The sequence below is a fragment of the Neofelis nebulosa genome, chromosome 2 (genome assembly GCF_028018385.1).
Source record: "Neofelis nebulosa isolate mNeoNeb1 chromosome 2, mNeoNeb1.pri, whole genome shotgun sequence".
Classification (NCBI taxonomy): Eukaryota; Metazoa; Chordata; class Mammalia; order Carnivora; family Felidae; genus Neofelis; species Neofelis nebulosa.
In genome coordinates, this window is record NC_080783.1 from 120,348,515 (window position 1) to 120,366,773 (window position 18,259).

At 38.6% G+C, this 18,259-nt stretch overlaps 1 pseudogene; it reads right to left on the reverse strand.

Moving 5' to 3' along the window:
* Positions 1-301: 301 nt before the first annotated feature.
* The window catches only part of LOC131490824 (eukaryotic translation initiation factor 3 subunit E-like), a 31,822-nt pseudogene continuing 13,864 nt past the window's right edge, over positions 302-18,259 (reverse strand).

Sequence of the window (18,259 nt, forward strand, 5' to 3'; positions counted from 1 at the left end):
TTCAGTAGGGGATGTCAGTCAGTTTAGGCTGTTATAACATATCACCATAGGCAGGGTGGCTTATAAACAACAGAAATTCATTTCTCACTGCACTGGAGACTGGAAATCCAAGATCATAGTGCCAGTATGGTCAGGTTCTGGTTAGAGCCTTCTTCAGGACTGCAGATGGCTGACTTCTTGTTGTATCCTCACATGGTGGAGTGAGCTAGCTCTCTGGCCTCTTCTTATAAGGGCATTAATCCCATTCACGAGGGCTCCACCTCCTGACCTAACCACCTCCTGAAGGTCCCACCTCCAAATATCATAACATTGGGATTAAGGTTTCAATATATGGGTTTTGGGGGAGACACATCTGGTGCACTATAGAGCCAATGTCCCGAGTTGCCCAATTGAGAGCATCTGTCCTGTCATTCTGATTAAGCTTCTTCTCCATATTTACGGCCAATATCTGGTTTGTAAATGAGAGACTTTGTTCTTTTTGATTACTTGTGGATGAGGTGAGACCACATGGCTTATTTTAGAATCAATCTTGTATTTCTAATAAATTAAGCTTCTTCTAGGGTCATGTTCAGTTTCTCTGTCAGCATATTTAATGCTGATACACTGCTAGATGCAATCAAAGGTCTCAAATATGAAAAGAGAAGCATTTTCAAGGAAATCCTCAAGACCAACCAGCACGAAGTCCATAAGCACCGACTCACATCTCCTCCTTCAACAAACTGAAATAGGGTCTTTATATGTGAAAGACTCTCACTGAACAACTTTGATGGTCTTTTAGTCCCTGCTTGTATTTTCCAACATGTTTGTTATGACTGCTGTAGTCAAACAGTGGAGAATATAGGCACACATGGTCTGAATTGTTTTAAGATATTGTGGCTGGTAAAGAAAAGACTAATAATATTATTAACTGCTTTGGGGCTAATTAAAGAACAAAGAGACCAGTGAATGGGCCATGTTCACTGACGATGAGACGAGAGTAGAAGAATGACAGAATTTTTATCTATGTTTCCTCTTCATCATGTGAGGCCTTCCATGACTGTATTAGAATTTCAGAGGACTGTTTTCTTCAGCGTGAACTCAAAAACATTTCTATCCATTACTGAAACATACTCTGAAAAAGATTTCCTGCCATTGCTAAGTAATTGCTACAGTCATATTGGAATTTTGCATACCTGAGAGCCTGTCTATAATAATGCTGCTTAAAATCCTGTTCAAAGCTAGGTTGCCAAACAGCATCCATCTGTCTCTCGTTGACTGCATTTACTTTGTAGTTTTTTGATCTTTGAAAATCTTTACAATTAGTTCCATTTCTGCCTGAAGTTGTCTCAGTTGTGCAACAACTGTGTTGTTTTTTCTTTTTTCCAAAGCATGAAGATACTATCAAAATAAAGGTTTTGTGAGATCCACAGCAGAGTTTACCACATTAGCACCACTAAAAAGATCCAATTTCCCTCATAATACTTATTTTTCATTGTATATCTTCCTCATTAAAAGAAAGCAGAAAATCTAGATCCCCATCCAAATGATGTACAAGGTGAGAAGTCAGGTTCTACTCCACCATCTTGCTTTAAAAAAAAAAAAAGGTCTGCTTCATTTTTGTCTTTATTACTTCATTCAACTCCTTCCTCAAAAGTGGTTTTCAATAAGTATTTGATTGATGCTTGGATGATGAGTGGTTATAAATTCTCAAAGTTCTCTTCCTCAATATGTGGAATCCATAGGACTGAACTGATCCTAGATTGGCCTGAACATGTAGAAGCTGAAGGCACAAGAAAGGCAAGTACTCACACCCTACAAAAGCACCTCATTTGTTAGTATCTATCAAAGCAGGGAGGCATGAGCAGTTAAAGTAGCACAGACTATGTGCCTACTCAATCTGTTTAGCAGTTTACCTACTACCAACAGCACAAACATTCAGGACAAACTGGTTTTGCTTGCGTTAATTAGCACCAATTATAAACTATTTGCATTTGAGTTAGAGCATTGTTATTTTAAACCTTTGAGCAGTGAAAGAAAAGGAAGAAGGATTGAGAATAAAGTGAAAGACAAGAAGTTGAAAGAAAAGGAAAAGAGGATCAAGAGACCAGCAGTGAGATACTTAAACTGAAATTTTGGCTTTATCTCTGATTTGTGGTGTGACCATACACAAATTCTGTAACCTCACTGAGTCTAGCTTTCTTTTCTAAGAATTGGCAAAAATAACCACCTGGTAGGCTTGTTGTAAAGACTAAGTTAGTTTATGTTTATAAAATGTCTACATACTGACTGGCACCAGGTATGTAGGCTCAAAAGTGATAACTATTTACTGAATAGGTGAGTTTTTGGATACAGCTATGTATATGTGTACATTGGCCATTCATTTTTCAATTTTGAGACTAACACAATTTTCAGTAATTTCATGAGAAAACTCTCATGATCTTAGGAAAAGAGAATGTCTAACTTGTGTAGACAAGCCCAATGAAAGATTTTCATTGCACACAATAGCAATCAACATTTACTTTACACTTAAGTTTCCAGGGATAGGTCTAAATATTTACATGCATTATTTTATTTAATCCTTTACAATGACACCAAGAGGTAGGTAGTAGTAACCAATCCAATCTTCCAGCTTAAAAACCCAAAATTCAGAGAGATTATGTTTCTTGTCTGGAGTCAGCAACTAGGTCTGGAAAGGGAATACAAAGATCTCTAACCTCACAGCTGGATCTCTTATAAAAGAAACTCAGGGTATACCTTCTAAGCTTACAATTAAGGCTCCTTACTTACATTTACACATTGTTTAGCAGTTTACAAAGAGATTTCATACAATTCTTACTTGGTCCTTCTAGAGACCATTTTAGGGAGTCAGCCTACTCTTAAGAATCAGTCAGCCATTCACAAAGACCTAGAGACAGAGATCTGTTCAGGTAGCATAGCTGGGAGGCAGCAGACCTGAACTCAAATGCTGAACTTCCAACTCCAAGTCTGGGGCTCTTTTTATTGCCCCGCAGCTGTTAATGGGTTTTAGAACATGCACCTAGCTTGGAATTGATTTTGAAGCCTTGAAGCATAATTTTCAATTAATGTCAATGCAAAAAACTTCAGTTCCTTGCTTGCTGTCTCAGGTTTGGGATTATGAGGGACAGGTGTAAAGAGACTTTAGCTGTGGAGAGGAACTCTGCACTGGATCCTAATCACCATGGACAATTGCCATGAACACTTTCTCCTTTTCCTGCTGGCACCTGCGGGAGAGCCTCCTTTCTGAAGCCCACTTATGCTGGCAAAGAATCTACAGGAATTCTTTGTAAAAATGTGCAGTTGTTACTTCCTTAGGTTAAGATTTTTATTGCTTAAAAGTTTTCACTGTGAATAATTATATGAAAGGCTTTAAAATATATATATATGTACCATTTAGAGAATAATGATAAAGCAAACATCTCGCAATCACCTCTCAATTTAAAAACTAGAACTTCTACCAGTGAATTTTCAAAAGCCCCTTCAATGCCCCTTCCTGATCACACTCTAGAAATAGTCACTATCTTGAATTTTGTGTTACTATTTTCTTGCTTTCACATAATTTTATCACCTATATAAGAATCTCCATGAGGCAGATCCTTTAGTTTTGCCTGGTTTCAAATTTTATATGAACTGTATCATATTGCGTGTATTCTTTGCTATTTGCTTCTCTCTAAAATCTTTGCTTTTGAGATTGACCCACGTTAATGCAATGGATAATTTATTTCAACTATTACATAGAGCTCCATTTTATGAACATGCCACGATTTATTTATCCATTCTATTGTTTATAGAAATTTGGGTTTTTCCTTTTTGTTACTATGAACAATGTTGTTTTGGACATTTGTACATGTGTCTTCACAAACACATGTATAAGAATTTATTTCCAGGGTATATACATATGTAGGACTTGAATTTCTAGTCACAAAGTATAAGTATGTTCAGATTCACTAGATAATGTCAAACGTTTTCAAAGTGGTTGTATCAATTTATACTCCCTCTTCTAATAAGGAAGAATTGGTTTACATCCTAGCTGCCTCTTGGTGCTTTCAACTTTTCAAATTTTTGTTGATCTGGGGTGGGGGGGGATGGGGGGTGGATAAAATCTGATATCACTGTGGTGTTTTAATTTGCATCTTTTCTGATGATTAATGAAATTTAATATCTTGATATATTTAAGGATCATTTGCGTTTTCTAATCCATGAAATTCTGATTCATGTTTTTTACTCATTTTTTTAAAAAAAAATTTTTTTTCAACATTTTTTATTTATTTTTGGGACAGAGAGAGACAGAGCATGAACGGGGGAGGGGCAGAGAGAGAGGGAGACACAGAATCGGAAACAGGCTCCAGGCTCCGAGCCATCAGCCCAGAGCCTGACGCGGGGCTCAAACTCACGGACCGCGAGATCGTGACCTGGCTGAAGTCGGACGCTTAACCGACTGCGCCACCCAGGCGCCCCTTTACTCATTTTTAATGAGTTGATCACCATTTTCTTTTAGTTCTTCAAATATTCTGATTATTAATATTTCACCCACTTTATGTGCCACAAATACTGTTTTCTAGCAAAAAGATACTAGTTTTTAGCTGTATCTATCTACCAATACCTAAACTAATGATTATCCTGTTCCTACTTTTATATGATGTGACTAAAACTCTTGCTTTTTCTGATCTGTTACCTGATTTACATGATCACATTCAGTAGGGACCTTCCAGTTCCCTGTTTTGTTACACTGGTTCTGGGACTTCAGAAGTGGTGTGGGCTACCAACAGAACATGGATCCTGGAACTTGGTTTGGATAGGTTTGTATTCAGTGTCTGCCATTAATTGCTTGTTATTGGACATTGGGCAGGTTCTCATTTTGTACCTAATGTGCCAGTTAAATGTACTTTAGGGGCACCTAGGTGGCTCAATCGGTTAAGCATCTGATCTTGGCTCAGGTCATGATCTCGCGGTCTGTGAGTTCGAGCCCTGCGTTGGGCTCTGTGCTGACAGCTCAGAGCCTGGAGCCTGCTTTGGATTCTGTGTCTCCCTCTCTGCCCTTCCACTGCTCATGCTGTCTCTCTCAAAAATGAATAAAATTTTAAAAAATGTACTTTAAAGGGATGTTGTGTCCTAGTGCTGTATTTTATAGTTGGTGAAGTTGATAGGTGCTCAAACAATATTTGGTGTTTAGATTTGCCTTAAATTCACTGGCATAGGCAGATGTGATACCTCTCATGTAAATGGAAGAGTCAGTGCATTTGATGAAAATTGTAAGCTCTATGCCATTTTTGTAATTGAGAATTTTCAGACCCACTGGAAACAAATTCAGAAATGAAGTCCCATGAGGGATCTTAAATGAATAGGGTACAGTCTTCTCCATTAAGATATGGCTATTTTAAACTGGATATTTGGAGAAATAGAAGGTAAAATTTTAGACATTTAAGCCTTTTTCCACCCTCTGCATAACTGGACACAGGAAATTGCCTTGAAGCAGAGGCTCTGGGTTGAAGAAGTCACTGAAATTGTTCCTCTTAATTATAAAACTTTATTGCCGATATGTGCTGTTACTTTTTTATATATTATTTCCTGTGTTGCAAATGCTGCCCTCCTCACATAGAAGACAGAGTTCTGGGAGAGGGTGGCTTTGGGAGTCATCCTCCACTTCTCATTTCCCTTATCCTCATCTATCTGGACTCTGACCAAATCCTCTCTGCTCTCCTTTCACTGTTTCTCATTTAGTTCACTCCACTGTATGCTTGCTGTCACTGCTTTAAGTTCTCACCTTACTGGAAAACTGGAATAGAATCCTAACAGGTCTCCCTTCCTCCATCATCACGCCTCCTCCAATTCATCCTTTTTTAAAAATTTTTTTTAAAGTTTATTTTTTATTTTTGAGACAGGGAGAGACAGAGCATTAATGGGGGAGGGGCAGAGAGAGAGGGAGACACAGAATCGGAAGCAAGCTCCAGGCTCCGAGCTATCAGCCCAGAGCCTGACGCGGGGCTCGAACTCACAGACCGCGAGATCGTGACCTGAGTCGAAGTCGGACGCCTAACCGACTGAGCCACCCAGGCACCCCTCCTCCAATTCATCCTTTATCTTGCTGCCAGAGAATGTTTTAAAATAGAAATCTCATTACATCACCTCCTTGTTTAAAGCCTTTTATGGCTCCCGTGGCTCCCAGAAAAAGGTCTTGTGTTCTTAGGATGGCACGTGAGACCAGCTTTTCCCTGCTGCTTCCTCACGCTCCATGTCAAACCTGTCTACTGATGGTCTCTGGCGCTGGTTTCATGCCCTGTTTTCTGGTTTATACTCTCCTCACCACCTTGTAGGCCATTTGCCACCTTGCTTACCTGCTTATTCAACACTTAGCCCAAGTGCCAACTCTTCTTTGAAACTGCTCCTGGATCTTTCAGATCACATTGACAATTCCTTTTTGGTCCATTTCACTGTGTAAATATTTCTATTCAAATCAGTCTTACTTGAGTATACTTTGTCTTCCCATTCACTAAATGGTGAACTTCTTAAGGGCGGAAGCCTTACCTCCTCATTCATTAGTGTATCCCTTGCCATTAATGTGGTACCCAGAACATGGGAAATGCTCAACATATATTTGTGGGTATATGGATGGATAGGATGAATGCAGGTTTAAAGGGGAAAGTGGCTTTTGAGCTGATATTTAAGGATACATAGTATTTCAATGGCTGGAGGGATTTCAAATGGAGTGTGGAAATCCCTGGAGGCAGTGCAGTTCAGGGTGGATGTGAGTTATTAGTGAACCTATAAAGAGAAATAAGAACTGTGGATTCAGGTTAGGTGCCAGAGGGCGGTAAATGACAAGTTCGTAAGTTTGAACTTTATTTGAAAAGGATAGCCCTTTAGAAAAGATTTTTGAGGTGAAAACAACTGATTCAAACTTTATACTCTAAAAAGAGTTGTCTGGAGCTTTATGTAAATTGACTTTGACAAGTAAGAGACAGGAGGCAGGCAAATAAGTAATCATGCTGTTGCAAGAGCCCAAGCAAGAGGTAACGAGGTCCAAACTTTCTATCTTTACATCTGACACAGGGCTTAGCAGAGCCCCTTGCTCATGGTAAGTGCAGATGAAATGTCTTGTCCAAATAACAGGATGAAAAATGAATGAAATTAATGTAATAGAGTCGATGTTTAGGTGTGAGGCAGTCTAATAATGGCCTGTTGTTCTTATTGGTAAAGAGAGAGAGACTGGCTGAGGGACCAATCACAGTTTGCTGTGGCACAGAGAGATTAGAAAAGCCTGCCTTCCTTGTTGCTAAATCTGGCTTCATGAAAATATGTCAGCGTCTCCTGTTTCCAACCAGTTAGCTCCACTACAAAGATGCACTTGGTCAAGCTGGAGGAGGGCACCAACTTTATTTTATGACTAGTCAAAGAAGAACCAATCACAGCCAGCATTTATTGGGCACTTAAGGTACCAGAAATAGTTTTGTGAGTTTTAATGTTTTATCTCATTTAGTCCTCATTGCAATGCTCTGAGGATTGTACGATTATTTTCCTGATTTAACAAATGAAGAAACCAAAGCATATAAAGGTTGAATATTTTTCCTAAGGTTGCGGAGTTGAGATTTGAATTAGGTAGTCTAACTTCAATCCCACTCTTAACCTAATGCTAAAAAAGACAGATGGTGAAATGTGATTGAAGCCTTCATAGCTTGGTACTAAGAAGCTTTTGAAATATTAACCATTTCCCTTTTCCTCTGATTCTCCAGTCCAGCTAGTCACCATATCATTTCTCACTCTTTTCCACCTCGGGTCTTCCATGAATTTTGTTTTGATGGGTTATGAGTACCCTGCTGTTTCCTTCTGGTTATTTCATGTTGAGTTCTCCAAGAAGCCTCTTCTGACTAGCTCCTGACCATTCTGGTCCCTAACTTGTTCTGTCCTCAAAGTTTATAGGAAGCGGGATGGTAGAGGCACTAAAGTAGCTTGGCTTTGGTGCCAGACAAAGCTGTGTTTAGATCACATTTGCCATTTATTAACCATGTGACAAAATATTTAACCTCAACACACCAGTTTCATAACTTATAAAGTGGGAATAATATTTACTATGCAGTTTTCTGTGAGTTATTAGTGAACCTATAAAGAGAAATAAGAACTGTGGATTTATTTAAATAAGATGATGCACGTTTAGTCCCCGGAACAGAGTGGGAGCTCCCTCCAACCTCTCCCATGGCTCACATACTCACTGCATTGTTTAAAAAAATGTTTCCTGTGGGCCTCCTATGTGAGGATAATACTAGGCATAAAACAGGGATGATATTGGTCATAGAAAGGCTATGTCTTTCACAGCCTGGGATACTTCCCTCCTAGATACTGTGTTGATGTACTTGCAAAGAATTTTCTTTCTTGAGCCTCTTTTCTCATTTCATGAAGGGAAAAAAAGACCAGGTAGCTTGTTGAAGACAGGTGTTTGTTTTTTTGTTTGTTTGAATCAAATGAAACACCAAGTACAAAAAATAGCAGTCCCTTTTCCCATTCTTATGTCTTAATTCCAACCACTTGCAGTCCTTTTCATTGTTTGTACTGTTATTTACTTCCAAATGTCCTTTCACTGCTATTTCTTAGTTTATTAGTATTTTATATTACCTATTGACTCCCTCTGGTAACGAGACTGTAATCTCTTTCACACACCTCCTCTACTTTCTTCCCTCCCATTCTTCCATTATAGTGATATTATAATTTTTGGCTTAATCAATATTTGGAATTATGGTATCATGATAATATAAGTATTGTTTACTATGGAGCCAGGTAGTCTACTGAAGTATATTTTCTTTGTATACAAAAGTTTGATTTCCTGGAGTTAACAGGTGCTTTTTGAAAAACAAACTTTTGATTTTGGAATAATTTTAGATTTCCAGAAAAGTTGCAAAGATAGTAAAGAGTGTTTCTTTATACCTTTCACCTGGTTTCCACTAATATCATCGTGAATTATCCTGGTACACTGTCAGTACTAAGAAACCAACATTGGCACATTACTAATAACTCCAAACTTTATTAGGGTTTCAACAGTTTTTCCACTAGTGTCTTTTTTCAGTTCCAGAATTCCATCCAAGGTGCCACATTGCATTGTTGTCATGTACCTTTACTTCCATCATGTCTGTTACAGCTTCTCAGTCTTTCCTTGCTTTTCATGACCTTGACAGTTTTGAGAAGTATGGGTTAGATGTTTTATAAAATGTCCCTCAATATGGATGTGGTTAAATTTTAAAGATTGGGGTTATGGGTTTTTAAGACAAACAGATTCAGAGATACAGTGCCCTTTTCATCATATTAATGGATACATAACACATCAACATTAATTATCACTGGTGGTGCTAACCTCGATCACCTGCCCAAGGAAGTATTTACCAGTATTTTCCAGTATGAAGTTACTATCCCTGCTCTCTATAATCCACTCTTTGGAAGTAAATCACAAGGTTTGGCTCATATTCACAGAGGGGCGTAACTAGGCTTCATCTCTTGAAACTAGGCTTTATCTTCTTGAGGGAGATATCTACATAAGTTATTTGGGTTTTTTCTTAAAGAAGATCTGTCTCTTCTATTTATTTACTTATTTATTTACTTCAGGATGAATTCATAGGTATTTATTTTATATGTTAGATTATATCATATACTGGGTTATTTGTTTGTTGTTCAAATCATTCCAACTTTGGCCATTGGGAGGATTTCTTTCAGGCCGACTCCTGCATCCCTTTGACATGATCCCATGCTTATGTTTTTTGAGTACTTTCCTACTTTCTGGCACTACAAAATGCTCAAGTCTCATCTTATATAATTTTCCCTTCTTGGCCTTAGCATCAGCCATTTCTCTAAGAGTTTCAGTTCCTTTTAATGGGGAATGGTATTTAGAAATCATTACCTGAATATGGGTTGTTTTATTTTTATTGCTTGGTTTTCTATGTGTCTCTCATTGATTTTTCCTAAGTGCTCCAATGGATCTGCCAACTGCCTTTTATTTACAAAAGCTGAAACAATCATATAAGCTGTCAGTTCCATTTCCGCGGAGATACCAGTCTCCTAGAGTCATCTATCCTCTTGATTACACTTGCCCTTTATTCCAGGCCTGCTTCACTGCTGTCTTCCTGGACTTTCCTACTCTGTCAAATAGGACTTTTCTTTGTTATTAAATTGTAATAGAACTTCCATATCCTGGATCCCAAATCTCACTTTGTTTTGGTTTGACTGGAGTGTGCATTCATATGCTGGATAGCATACTTGGTAGATATACCTCAAAAAGTATGGAGGAGATCAAAGTTTTGGCCTGTAGGTCTGAAAACGTGTTTATTCTATCCTCACATGAGATGGATAGATTGGTTGTGCATCTGAGTGTTTAAGGCATTATTGTATTAGTACATTTTCCTCTATCTCTAGCAGTTGTTGAACTACAGTCATTGCAGTATTCATGTAGGTTTTTTTCCTCTGCCAATGCTTCTGAATTTTCTTGATTACATGCATTTTTCATTCATAGCATTGGGTTTTTTTTCTATCTATAATAAAGCACAGATGGAGTGTTCTAACCTAGAGGCTCATGTCTTCCAGTTTAAGAAGTTGTATATTTTTGATGAAGGGGGCCACGATGGTGGAGCAACATGAAGATTTTGGGTCTCTTGTCACTGAAATGCAGCTAGATGAACACCAAACCATCATGAACACCTAGAAAATTGATCTGAGGATTAACACAGCAATCTGCATAACTTGAACCACAGAACTCAGCATGTACACAACTCAGAGATGTGAACTTGGGGAAAAAGAAGCCACAGAGGGTAGGGAGCTACTTTTGCTTGCAGAGAGAGGATGGAGACAGGGAGGGGGGGAAGTATAGGAAAAGTGCCCCCCTCAAAAGGAGCTGGAGAGAAAGAGAAAGAGTGGAAACACCCATAAGGGACTTAAGAAGCAAGGGAGAAAGGAGAAAGGAGAAAGGAGAAAGGAGAAAGGAGAAAGGAGAGGGTTTGGATACCCTTAAGACTCAATGAACAGGGGAGTGTGGAGTCTGAAACTCTGCAGCTCAATACCTGGTGGAGCTCTGGTGGGAAGGGCGAATTTCCAGGAGCATAGAGTGAAGTCTGAGGGGCCCTCAGGTCACATGGAGACAGGCGGTTCCCATGATGAGAGGACATCTGGTAGAGGCTGTGCAGCTTCCCCACAGGCAAAGGTCACAGCGGACCTCGGAGAACAGCCACATTTGCTGGTGTTGGAATAAGGACATTAAAGGGCAGTGAAGCCTGGCACCAGATGTGTGTTGTGGTTTATCATAACCCCCCAAAATGCTGCTGCTACACAGTCCTGTGAACTTTTTCTGGGGTGGGCTGCCACCTGGCTGCAGTCTCTTGGCATCTGCAGCAGCTGGTCGTGTGAATGTTCCTGAGGGTGGGCCGGTATCCAGCCATTGCTTGGCAAGCCTCTCCGAGAGGGTCTGAGTGGGTCAGAGCCACAGGGCCCTCAGAAGTGAGGGGTTTGGAAACACAGCCCCATCTGAGATAAAACTTGGGAGGGAGGTGCCGCCTGGCAGACTGATGACTTCGTTGGGGACAGGGTAGAAGTGGGGAGTGGATGGAGGCCAGAGACAAAGGAGGGGTTCTTGATTGCCAGTCAGCAGGAGCACAGAGTTCTGATATCAGAGAACTGGGTAGCTGGGTGACGCCATTTTCACCCCTCCCATGCATGTGCATATACACCTACAAGCACCACAATGACCCACCCCAGTAAGCTAAGCAGCAGCATCTAATGGAGAACAGAGCATCTACACCAAGCCCCATCCAGCTGCACCAACTGCTCTCTAGACGAACACCACAAGTCTGTCCACCTGCTTAGTTTATGTACTATAAAGTGCTTCATAGTTTGACTTCTAGGGGAAACTGGATGTAATTTCAATTATATTCCATTCTGTTCACTGATCTATCTATTTAATTTTTTCCCTTTTCTTTTCTTATTCATGAACAAAGAAAGAGAAAAAAATCATTATTTTCCATTTTTATAAAAAAAGATTTTTCTTCGGGGTGCCTGGGTGGCTCAGTAGTTAAGCATCCGACTTCGGCTCAGGTCATGATCTCACGGTCTGTGAGTTCGAGCCCCACGTTGGGCTCTGTGCTGATATCTCAGAGCCCAGAGCCTACTTCGGATTCTGTGTTTCCCTCTCTCTCTGCCCCTCCCCTGCTCATGCTCTGTCTCTCTCTGTCTCAAAAATAAATAAAACATTAAAAAAAATTAAAAGAAAAGATTTTTCTTAAAAATTTTCTACTATATTTTTTATTTTTTGTTAATTTTTTCATTCTATTTTACTTTCATCATTTCATTTTGTTCTATTTTATTGTATTCATTTTTTAAGTTTTCAAATGTTTTCCCTTTCTTTCTTTCTTTCTTTCTTTCTTCTCTCTTTTTTTTTTTTTTTACTTGTTTTCTCAAATCTATCAGGCTTCTTTCAACAACCAGACCAAACACACCTAGGATCTAGCAACCTTTATTTGATTTTTTTGTTTAATTTTGTTAATTCTTTTTCTTTCTGCAAAATGACAAAACAGTGGAATTCACCCCAAAAGAAAGAACAGGAAAAAATGACAGCCAGGGACTTAATCAACACAGATACAGGAAAGATATCTGAACCAGAATTTAGAATCGCAATAGTAAGTATACAAGCTGGGGTTGAAAAAAACATGGAATTCCTTTCTGCAGAGATAAAAGAAGTAAAATCTAGACAGAACAAAATTAAAAATGTTGTAACTGAGATGCAATCTCGAATGGCTGCCATGGCAGCAAGGATGGAGGCAGCAGAGCAGTGAATCAGCGATATAGAGGACAAACTTATGGAGAATAATGAAGCAGACAAAAAGAAGGAAACTAAGGCAAAAGAGCACAATATAAGAAATAGAGAACTCAGTGACTCATTAAAAAGCAGTAACATCTGAATCATGGTCCCAGAAGATGAGAGAGAAAAAGGAGTGGAAGATTTATGTGAGTAAGTCACAGCAGAAAACTTTCCTAACCTGGGGAAAGACACAGACTTCAATATCCAAGAAGCACAGAAAACTCCCATTAGATTCTACAAAAGCCAACCATCAACAAGGCATAACATAGTCAAATTCACAAAATACAAAGACAAGGAAAGAATCATGAAAACAGCAAGGGGGAAAAAACGTCCTTAACCTACAAGGGAAGCAGGCCAGGTTTGCAGCAGACCTATCCACAGAAACTTGGGAGGCCAGAAAGGAGTGACAGGATATATTCAGTGTGCTGAATCAGAAAAATATGCAGCCAAGAATTCTTTTTTTTTTTTTAACGTTTATTTATTTTTGAGACAGAGAGAGACAGAGCATGAACGGGGGAGGGGCAGAGAGAGAGGGAGACACAGAATCGGAAGCAGGCTCCAGGCTCTTAGCCATCAGCCCAGAGCCCGACGCGGGGCTCAAACTCACGGATCATGAGATCGTGACCTGAGCCGAAGTCGGACGCTTAACCGACTGAGCCACCCAGGCGCCCCAAGAATTCTTTATCCAGCAAGGTTGTCATTCAAAATAGAAGAAGACATAAAAAGTTTCTGAGACAAACAGAAACTAAAGGAGTTTGTAACCACTAAACCAGCCCTACAAGAAATTTTCAGGGGACTCTCTGAGGGGAGAAAAGATGAAACAAAACAAAAAAGACCAAAAGCAACAAAGATGAGAAAGGACGAGAGAACACCACCAGAAACTCCACCTCTACAGGCAACACAATGGCAATAAATTCATATCTTTCAATACTCACTCTAAATGTCAAGGACTAAATGCTCCAATCAAAAGACATAGCATAACAGAATGGATAAGAAAACAAGTTCCATCTATATGCTGTTTACAAGAGACCCATTTTCCACCTAAAGATACCTTCAGATTGAAAGTAAGGGAATGGAGAATCATCTATCATGCTAATAGTCGCCAAAGGAAGCCGGAGTAGCCATGCTCTTATCAAACAATCTAGATTTTAAAATAAAGACTCTAACAAGAGATGAAGAAGGGTATTATGTCATAATTAAGGGGTCTATCCATCAAGAAGACCTTATAATTGTAAACATTTATGCCCCCAATGTCAACACCCAAATATAGAAATCAATTAATCACAAACATACAGAAACTCATTGATAATAATACCATAATAGTAGGGGCCTTCAACACCCCACTTATGTCAAGGGACAGATTATCTAAACAGAAAATCAATAAGGAAACAATGACTTTGAATGACACACTGGATTGGATGGACTTAACAGATGTATTCAGAACATTTCGTCCTAAAGCAGCAGAATACACATTCATCTTGAGTGCACATGGAACTTTCCCCAGAATAGATCACATACTGGGATACAAATAAGCCCTCAAAAAGTAGAAAAAGATTGAGATCATACTGTGCATACTTTCAGACCACAACGCTACGAAACTCAAAATCAACCACAAGAAAAAATTGGGAAAGACAACAAATACTTGAAGACTAAAGAACATCCTACTAAAGAATGAATGGGCTAAGCAAGAAATCAAAGAGGAAATTAAAAAAGTACATGGAAGCCATTGAAAATGATAACACCACAGCCCAAAACTTCTGGATGCAGCAAAGATGGTCATTAAGAGGGAAGTATATAGCAATCCAGGCCTTCCTGAAGAAGGAAGAAAGTTCTCAGATACACAACCTAACCTTACACCTTTAAGAGCTGGAAAAAGAAGAGCAAATAAAACCCCAAACCAGCAGAAGATGGGAAATAATAAAGATTAGAACAGAAATCAATGCCATTGAAATTAAAAAACAACAACACAAAACAACAAAAAACAGTAGAACAGATCAATGAAACCAGAAACTGTTTCTTTTAATGAATTAACAAAATTGATAAACCTCTAGCCAGTTTGATCAAAATGAAAAAGTAAAGGACCCAAATAAATAAAATCAACAACGAAAGAGGAGAGATCACAACCAACACTGCATAAATACAAACAATAATAAGAGAATATTATGAGCAATTTTATGCCAATAAATTAAGCAATCTGGAAGAAATGGACAAATTCCTAGAAATGTGTAAACCACCAAAACTGAAACAAGAAGAAATAGAAAATTTGAACAGACCCATAACCAGTAAAGAAATTGAATCAGTAATCAAAAATCTCCCAAAAAACAAGAGTCCAGGGCCAGATGGCTTTCCTGGGGAATTCTACCAAACATTTAAGGAAGAGTTAACACATATTTCTTTGAAGCTCTTCCAAAAAAAATAGAAATGGAAGAAAAACTTCCAAACTCTTTCTATGAAGTCAGCATTACCTTGATTCCAAAAGCAGATGAAGACCCCACTAAAAAGGAGAGCTATAGACCAATTTCCCTGATGAACGTGGATGCAAAAACCCTCAACAAGGTAGTAGCCAACCGGATCCAACAATACATTAAAAGAATTATTCACGACCAAGTGGGATTTATACCTGGGATGCAGGGCTGGTTCAGTATCTGCAAAACAATCAATGTGAGACATCACATCAATAAGAGAAAGGACAAGAACCACATGATCCTCTCAATAGATGCAGAGAAAGCATTTGACAAAATACAGCATCCTTTCTTGATAAAAACCCTCAAGAAAGTAGAGATAGAAGGATCATATATCAAGATCATAAAAGCCATATATGAAAGACCCACCGCTAACATCATCCTCAATGGGGAAAAACTGAGAGCTTTCCCTCTAAGGTCAGGAACATGACAGGGATGTCCACTTTTGCCACTGTTGGAAGTCCTAACCTCAGCAGTCAAACAACACAAAGGAATAAAAGCCATCCAAATTGGCAAGGAGGAAGTCAAACTTTCACGTCTTTGTAGACAACATGATACTCTATGCAGAAAACCCAAAAGATTCCACCAAAAAATTGCTAGAACTGATCCATGAATTCAGCAAAGTCACAGGATAAAATCAACGCACAGAAATCGGTTGCATTTCTATACACCAATAATGACACAACAGAAAGAGAAGTCAAGGAATCGATCCCATTTACAATTGCACCAAACACCATAAAATACCTAAGAATAAACCTAACCAAAGAAGTGAAAAATGTATACATGGAAAATTATAGCAAGCTTATGAAAGAAATTGAAGACACAAAAAAATGGAAAAATATTCCATGCTCATATATTGGAAGAACAAATATTGTTATAATGTTGATACTACCCAAAGCAACCTACATATTGAATCTAATCCCTATCAAAATAACACCAGCATTCTTCACAGAGCTAGAACAAACAATCCTAAAATTTGTATGGAACCAGAAAAGACCCCAAATAGCCAAAGCAATCCTGAAAAAGAAAACCAAAACTGGAGGCATCACAGTCCCAGACTTCAAGCCATACTACAAAGCTGTAATCATCGAGACAGTATGGTACTGGCACAAAAACAGACATTCACATCAGTGGAACAGAATATAGAACCCAGAAATGGGCCCACAAATGTATGGCTAACTTCTCTTTGACAAAGCAGGAAAGAATTTCCAATGGAATAAAGACAGTCTCTTAAGCAAATGGTGTTGGGAAAACTGGACAGTGACATGCAGAAAAATGAACTTGGATCACTTTCTTACACCATACAGAAAAATAAACTCAAAATGGATGAAAGATCTTAATGTAAGACAGGAAAGCCATCAAAACCCTTGAGGAGAAGGCAGGCAAAAACTTCTTTGACCTCGGCTGCAGCAGCTTCTTATTCAACATGTGTCTTGTCTGGAGGTAAGGGAAACAAAAGCAAAAATGAACTATTGGGACCTCATCAAGATTAAAAGCTTGTGCACAGTGAAGGAAACAATCAGCAAAACTAAAAGGCAACTAATGGAATGGGAGAAGATATTTGCAAATGACATATCAGATAAAGGATTAGTATCCAAAACCTAGAAAGAACTTAATCAAACTCAACACCAAAAAACAAATAATCCAGTGAGGAAATGGGCAAAAGACATGAATAGACACTTTTCCAAAGAAGACATCCAGATGGCTAACAGACACATGAAAAAATGCTCAACATCACTCATCATCAGGGAAATACAAATTAAAACCACAATAAGATACCACCTCACACCATTCAGAATGGCTGAAATTAACAACTCAGGCAACACAGATGTTGGCGAGGATGCAGAGAAAGAGGATCTTTTTATGCACTGCTGGGGGGAATGCAAACTGGTGCAGCCACTCTGGAAAACATTATGGAGGTTCCTCAAAAAGTTAAAAATAGAACTACCCTACGACCTTGCAATTGCATTACTAGGTATTTATCCAAGGGACACAGGTGTGCTGGTTTGAAGGGGCACATGAACCCCAATGTTTATAGCAGCACTATCGACAATAGCCAGAGTATGGAAAGAGACCAAATGCCCATCAAAGGATGAATGGATAAATAAGCTGTGGTATATATATAGAATGGAGTATACTTGGCAATCAAAAAGAATTAAATCTTGCCATTTGCAGCAATGTGATGCAACTAGAGGGTATTACACTAAGCTAAATAAGTCAGTCAGAGAAAGACAAATATATGAATTCACTCATATGTGGAATTTAAGATACAAAACAGATGAACATAAGGGAAGGGAAGCAAAAATAATATAAAAACAGGGAGGGGAACAAAACATAACAGACTCTTAAATACAGAGAACAAACTGTAGGTTGCTAGAGGGGTTGTGGGAGGAGGGATGGGCTAAATGGGTAAGGGGAATTAGGGAAGACACTTGTGGGGATGAGCACTGAGTGTTATACATAAGGGATGAATCACTGAAACCTACTCCTGAAATCATTATTGCACTACATGATAGCTAACTTGGATGTAAATTATAAATAAATAAATAAATAAATAAATAAATAAATAAATAAATTGCATATTTTTGTTTGATAATTTTATCCCCCTCCTTTTCTGTCTCCTGTTTCTTTGGAGCTACTATTAGTTGACTGTTATTCCTGAATTTGTTAATTTTCTTTTCACTATTGCCTTTTCTTTTGACTAACGATTCCCCTCTTTTCTAAGATATTTTCTTGACCTTATGTTCCAGTAGTTATTTTTAGTTATCCTACTAACTTTCTTAAAAATTCCTTTCAAGGGTTCTTTCTATTTCCCTTTTGTTCACTTAGTTCCCATTTTCATGGCATCCTGTTTTTGTTTTACAGAGGCATTATATTTTCTCTCCAAGGCTACTGATGGTAATGTATCATTCTCCCATCATTCTAGATAGGTAGATTGTTCCTACACAGAACTCCAAGTTAAATCACTTTCTCTCAA